This window comes from Elephas maximus, chromosome 4, assembly GCF_024166365.1.
Source record: "Elephas maximus indicus isolate mEleMax1 chromosome 4, mEleMax1 primary haplotype, whole genome shotgun sequence".
Classification (NCBI taxonomy): Eukaryota; Metazoa; Chordata; class Mammalia; order Proboscidea; family Elephantidae; genus Elephas; species Elephas maximus.
In genome coordinates this window covers 185,251,763-185,258,932 of record NC_064822.1, presented here as the reverse complement: position 1 = coordinate 185,258,932, position 7,170 = coordinate 185,251,763, and the positions used below count along the sequence as shown (strand labels likewise).

Here is a 7,170-nt window from a genome sequence, read left to right as displayed (position 1 = left end):
TGACAGAAGCTAGTGAGTGCTTCTAGTGCTACGTTGGTTTGTTGAAACATCTCAAGTGGTATTTCCCATTGTTTTTCCCAATGCCTTCAGTTCAGCTTGGACTTCTTCCTTCAATACCAGTGGTCCTTGATCATACGCTAGCTCCTGAAATGGTTGAATGTTGACTGATTCTTTTTGGCATAGTGACTCTGTGTATTCCTTCCATCTTTTTTTTTTTTTTTTGCCAAGACCTTTATTTCATTTTTTAAAAATAAAATTATAGGGTTGAAAGAAGTCTTTGGAGAGTTGCTTCTCACTCTTTTAAACTTGGAAGAATCCTTCTCTGAATTGCAGTCAAAATTCTTCAGACAATTTTTCACACACACTTCTTAGCCCATAGCTTGATATAGGCTTCGTTAAATTTCTGGAAACTTCCAGTGTTCTCCTTTATAGTAAGGAAGCTCACCTGCCATTTTAAGCTTAAAAAGCAAAATGTTTGGTGTTTCGGGACAGCGGTGGGCATGGAACACTTGGAGACTGTCTCTTGGGGGGAAGTCATGGTGTTCCTTGGTTTGATTCATATTCCTCCCTCCCCCCACTCTTCCTCTGGGCTGGAACCTTCTATCCACTCTTCTAGCCCCCTACCTCCGCGTAGATTAATTGGCCCAAAGCTTTAAACACTTGCATGACGTAGTATTCAAATAAGCAGTTTGTCCTGCATGGTAGTTTTTGTAAATAGGTTGTGGCTACAACTTGGCCAGATGAGTTAAACTCATCAAGCAGCTCAAGACCGAAACCACCTCCTGCCAAGTACCCCATGGCCCTAAGAAACTGGTCAAGGCCAAAGCCCTGAGTCTCATCCCCACCCCACTTTCAAGCAAAGGCCATCCCACACAGTGTTTAACTGAAACTGCATGTCTCTCTTCTCCGTTAAAGGATGATGGCTCCAGACAGACAGTGAGGTTGTAGCAAGCCCTTGTGGTTTGGCAGTTATGATGTAGTTTGGCAGTTATGATGTAGTCTGGCAGTTATGTGATGGTGTAATTTGGCAGCTATCTAATGATGTAATCAACTCCATAATGAGATCTGCTGTGAGCAGTGAATCAATTGAAAGGGAGCTTTGTTGGGGGTGTGGCCTGCCTCCAGTATATAAATGGATATTCCAGCAAGGCTCTCAGTCTAGATCCTGCATCTGGCTTGTCATCATCTGACCTCTGGTTCTTGAGACTTGACACTTACCTGCCGATCTTGGGATTTGTTAGCCTCTGCAGCCTGTGAGCCAGTGGTCTGCTGTTGACCTGCCGATCTTGGGTTCATCAGCCCCTGCAGGTACATGAGTCAGGAGAGGCCTGCAGCCTTATGCCTGATCCACGGACTTGGGACTTAGCAGCCTCTACAACCACGTGAGTCATTTCTTTGAGCTAAATCTCTCTCTCTCTCTATTTCTATGTTAAAAAGCAAAGTTGTCACCTTGGAGACTAAGGTGTGCCTGACCCAATCCATGGTGTTTTTAATCTCTTTATATGCATGGGAAAGCTGGACAATAAATTAAGAAGACTGAAGAAGAATTGACACCTTTGAATTACGGTGTTGGTGAAGAATATTGAATACATTACCAAAAGAACAAAAATATCTGTCGTGGAAGAAGTACAACCAGAATGCTCCTTAGAAGCAAGGATGGTAATGAAAATGATGCAGGACCAGGCAGTGTTTCATTCTGTCGTACATAGGGTCGCTATGAGTCAGAATCAACTTGATGGCACCTAACGACAACATATCTATATATGTACACATGGGCTTCACTGGTTTTGCTTCTCTAGGGAAAGGAGAACAGAGGAATGTCAGGGGCACACACACAGGGCACAATAGGTAGCAAAGCCTACTATAGCCACCTGTTTCTGTAGGACATTTCAGCTCTGGGTTTGAGGGTTGAGGCCTAAGTCGCAAACCCCCGGGCAACTTCGCACCCCAGGTAACCTGCTTGGACTGCCAGCCATTGTGTTGCTCATGGTTAAAAGGGCCACCCACCTTGCAGGGGATTGGCGGCTTCAGTTATTTGAGAGCACATGCTCTGGTGTTGCAGCTTAACCCCCAGCACCGCTGTGGGGTCTTCCATCTTCTTTTGATGCTTACTGCTGTAATTCAGTGTTTTGTCCATAGAATCTTTCAATATTCAAGCTTTCAAATTATATGTAACCAAATCAAATTAAAATTTAATCAATTGTAGGGCATTAAATGTAGGTTAAGGATGCCTTCAGAACTACCGTATGACTCAGCAATTCCACTCCTAGGCATATACCCGAGAGACCTCAAAGCAACAACGTGAGCAGACACATGTACACCAATGCTCGCTGCAGCACTATTTGCAATAGCCAAAAAGTGGAAACAACCTAAGTACGTATCGGTGGATAAATGGATAAACAAAATGTAGTGTATCCATACAATGGAATAGTACTCAGCCGTAAGGATGGACAAAGTCTGATCCAAACTACAATATGGACAGAACTCGAAAGCCTCATGCTCAGCGAAATAAGTCAATCACAAAAGGACAAATATTTTATGATCTCACTAATATGAAGTACCTAGAATGGGCAAATGTATAGAGACAAAATGTCTACAGGCCAGGAGCGGGCAGTGTTCCATTCTATTGTGTGTAGGGTCACTATGAGTTGGAACCGACTCAGCGGCGCCTAACAACAACAACAAGTTAGAGACCAAAGTTTATTAGTGATTAGTAGTGGCAAACCCCCCATTCGTCTGTCAGTTTGTTGTACTGTGGGGGCTCGTGTGTTGCTGTGATGCTGGAAGCTATGCCACTGGTATTCAAATACCGACAGGGTAACCCATGGCAGACAGGTTTCAGCTGATCTTCCAGACTAAGACAGACTGGGAAGAAGGACCCGGCAGTCTACTTCTGAAAAAAATTAGCCAGTGAAAAAGTTATAAATAGCAGTGGAACATTGTCTGATATAGTGCTGGAAGATGAGCCCCCCACACTGGAAGGCACTCAAAATATGACTGAAGAAGAGCTGCCTCCTTAAAGTAGCGTCAGCCTTAATGATGTGGATGGACTCAAGCTTTCGGGACCTTCATTTGCTGATGTGGCACCACTCAAAATGAGAAGAAACAGCTGCAAACATCCATTACTAATCAGAACCTGGAATGTACGAAGTATGACTCTAGGAAAATTAGAAATTGTTAAAAATGAAATGGAACGCATAAACATCGATATCCTAGGCATTAGTGAGCTGAAATGGACTGGTATTGGCCATTTTGAATGAGACAATCAGATCATCTACTATGCTGGGAATGATAACTTGAAGAGAAATGGTGTTGCATTCGTCATCAAAAAGAACATTTCAAGATTTATCCTGAAGTACAATGCTGTCAGTGATAGGAAAATATCCATATGCCTACAAGGAAGACCAGTTAATACGACTATTATTCAAATTTATGCACCAACCACTAAGGCCAAAGGTGAAGAAATTGAAGATTTTTACCAACTTCTGCAGTCTGAAACAGATTGAACGTGCAATCGGGATGCATTGATAATCACTGGTGATTGGAATGCAAAAGTTGGAAACAAAGAAGGATTGGTAGTTGGAAAATACGCCCTTGGTGATAGAAATGATGCTGGAGATTGCATGATAGAATTCTGCAAAACCAATAAGTTCTTCATTGCAAATACCTTTTTTCAACAACATAAATGGTGACTATATGCATGGACCTCACCAGATGGAATACACAGGAATCAAATCGATTACAGCTGTGGAAAGAGACGATGGAAAATCTCGATATCATCAGTTGGAATAAGGCCATATACAAGTTCAAGTTGAAACTGAAGAAAATTAACAAGTCCACGAAAGCCAAAATATGACCTTGAGTATACAGCACCTGACTATCTCAAGAACAGATCTGACGCGTTGAATACTAATGACCAGACGAGTTGTGTAATGACATCAAGAACATCATACATGAAGAAAGCAAGAGGTCATTAAAAAGAAAGAAAAGACCAAATTGGGTGTAGGAAGAGACTTTGAAAGTTGCTGTTGAACGTTGAGTAGCTAAAGCAAAAGGAAGAAATGATGAAGTCAAAGAGCTGAACAGAAGATTTCAAAGGGTGGCTCGAGAAGACAAAGTAAAGTATTATAATGACACATGCAAAGACCTGGAGATAGAAAACCAAAAGGGAAGAACACGCTTGGAATTTCTCAAGCTGAAAGAACTGAACAAAAAATTCAAGCCTTGAAATGAAATATTGAAAGATTCTAAGGGGGAAATATTAAACGACATAGGAAGCATCAGAAGAAGATGTAAGGAATACACAGTCACTATACCAAAAAGAATCATTCGAGATTCAACCATTTCAGGAGATAACACATGATCAGGAACTGATGGTACCGAAGAAAGAAGTCCAAGCTGCGCTGAAGACATTGATAAAAAACAAGGCTCCAGGAACTGAAAGAATACCAATTGAGATGTTTCAAGAAATGGATGCAGTGCTGGAAGTGCTGACTTGTCTGTGCCAAGAAATTTGGAAGACAGCTTCCTGGCCAACCAACTGGAAGAGATCTGTATTTATGCCTATTCCCAAGAAAGGTGATCCAACCTAATGCAGACATTATCGAACAATATCATTAATATCACATGCAAGTAAAATTTCGCTGAAGATCTTTCAAAAGCGGCTACAGCATTATATTGACAGGGAACAGCCAGAAATTCAAGCCGGATTCAGAAGAGGACGTGAAACCAGGGATATCATTGCTGATGTCAGATGGATCCTGGCTGAAAGCAGAGAATACCAGAAAGATATTTGCCTGCGTTTTATTGGCTATGCAAAGACATTCGACTGTATGGATCATAACAAATTATGGTTGCCATTGTGAAGAATGGGAATTCTGGAACACTTAATTGTGCTCATGAGGAACCTGTACATAGATCAAGAGGCAGTCGTTCACACAGAAGGAGATACTTTGTGGTTTAAAATCAGGAAAGGTGTGTGTTAGGATTGTATCCTTTCACCATTCTTATTCAATCTGTATGCTGAGCAAATAATCCGAGAAGCTAGACTATATGAAGAAGAACGGAGCATCAGGATCAGAGGAAGTCTTGTTAACAACCTGTGATATGCAGATGACACAACCTTGCTTGCTGAAAGTGAAGAGGACTTGAAGTCCTTACTTTTAAAGATCAAAGACTACAGCCTTCAGTATGGATTGCACCTCAACCTAAAGAAAACAAAAATCCTCACAACTGGATCAATAAGCAATGTCATAATAAGTGGAGAAAATATTGAAGTTGTCAAGGACTTTGTTTTATTTGGATTCACAATGAACATCCATGGAAATAGCAGTCAGGAAATCAAACGACATATTTCATTGGGCAAATCCGCTATAAAAGACCACTTTAAAGTGTTAAAAACCAAAGATGTCACTTTGAAGACTAAGGTGCGCCTGACCCAAGTCATGGTGTTTTCAATTGTCTCATATGCATGCAAAAGCTGGACAATGAATAAGGAATACCGAAGAATTGACACCTTTGAATTATGGTGTTGGTGAAGAATATTGAATATACCATGGGCTGCCAGAAGAAGGAACAAATCTGTCTTGGAATAAGTACAGCCAGAATGCCCCTTAGAAACAAGGATGGCAAGACTACATCTCACATATTTTAGACATGTTATCAGAGGTATCAGTGCCTGGAGAAGATGTAATGCTTAGTAAAGCAGAGGGTCAGACCCTCAAGGAGATGGATTGACATAGTGGCTGTAACAATGGGCTCAAGCATAATAAAGATTGTGAGGATGGCACAGGACTGGGCAGTGTTTTGTTTTGTAAATAGGGCTGCTGTGAGTCAGAACCAGCCTGATGGCACCTAAAAGCAAGAAAAACAGTTAATAATAACAGATTAGAATCTGAGGGAACATGCACCAAACTGTTAAAGTGGTGAGAGGAGTGTTATGAGGAGCTTTCATTCTACATGATAAATTTTTGGGATGTTTGAAATCAGAACCCAAAAGGATTGTTTTTTTTTTTTAAACCTTCAATCTTTCCTCTTTGCTGTTAGGATAATGTTCCGTGTGCAGGAAAGGACTCCTGCCTATGTATCTCATTTCTCTCAAGTGGAATTATTTCTGTTCTGCTTGCACCATGCTCTCTGTCCTTGGGACATTCACACACATATTCCTTCTGCCTGAAATATTTACCACCCCCACACCTTTAACCCACCTAATTCCGAGCCACCCTTCCAATTCCAGACTTTCTTTTTTTCTGTAATGCCCTCTGTTATGGATTAAATCGTGTCACCCCAAAATATGTGTTGGAATCCTAACCCCTGTACCTGTGGATGTAACTCTGTTTGGAAATAGGGTTTTCTTTGTCATGTTCATTAGATCATACCCAAGCAGGTTGGATTCTAAAACTAATCACTTCTGAGTTATAGAAAGAAGAGATTGGATACAGAGACAGGCATGCATGGGAGAAGACAGAAGCCATGTAAGAATCGTCCACAAGCCAAGGAACCAAGGAACGCTGAGGAATCCACATGGCCGAGGACCCGATTTGAACTTTTAGCCTCCAGAACTGTGGGAAAACAAATTTTCATTCTTTAAAACCACCCACTTGTGGTATTTGTTACAGCAAGACTGGGTAACTGAAACACCCTCCTTGATCGCCCCGAGTCCTGGTTATGCCTTCTGCTTTACTCTCCTATGGCAAGAACCCTGTGTTTCTGAATCACACCCTATTTACACTGTTTTAATTGCCTGGGTCCTTGTTTTCCTTTCCCTGTGACAACTGAGACCTAGGTCTCTCCCTTCGCAGCCCCTAACTCAGGACCTGACATATAGTAGAGACTCAACTCAAACTTCTTGAACAAATGAATGGATGTCCTTGACCACCCCAATCTCATCTATTCTACTATAATAAGGACTTTCTGGCCCTGAGAAAGACATGGTAAGATCCATTAGGGTGGCCACCCAACCTCCTTCTCTCTTAGAATCTTGCATAACTTGACTCAGATTCTGCATAATTGCACCGGAATGGAAATAAATGTTTGCATTTGTTAACAATCTGGAAACCTGGGGGGGGTCTAAAGCAAGTGAAATGTCCTTAATTAGACCCCAAACTGAGGTACAGGAACCTCTGACTACTGAACCTTTGGGTCCTTAGGGCAGGAAGCAGGTCTTAGTCT

At 41.6% G+C, this 7,170-nt stretch overlaps 1 non-coding gene across 1 annotated transcript; it reads right to left on the bottom strand.

Annotated features, from left to right (window-relative positions):
- Positions 1-1,975: 1,975 nt before the first annotated feature.
- LOC126076603 (small nucleolar RNA SNORA76) lies at positions 1,976-2,080 on the bottom strand. The gene has a single exon (XR_007517532.1). It is a non-coding gene; the product is annotated as a small nucleolar RNA SNORA76 (small nucleolar RNA).
- Between the last annotated feature and the right edge of the window lie 5,090 nt (positions 2,081-7,170).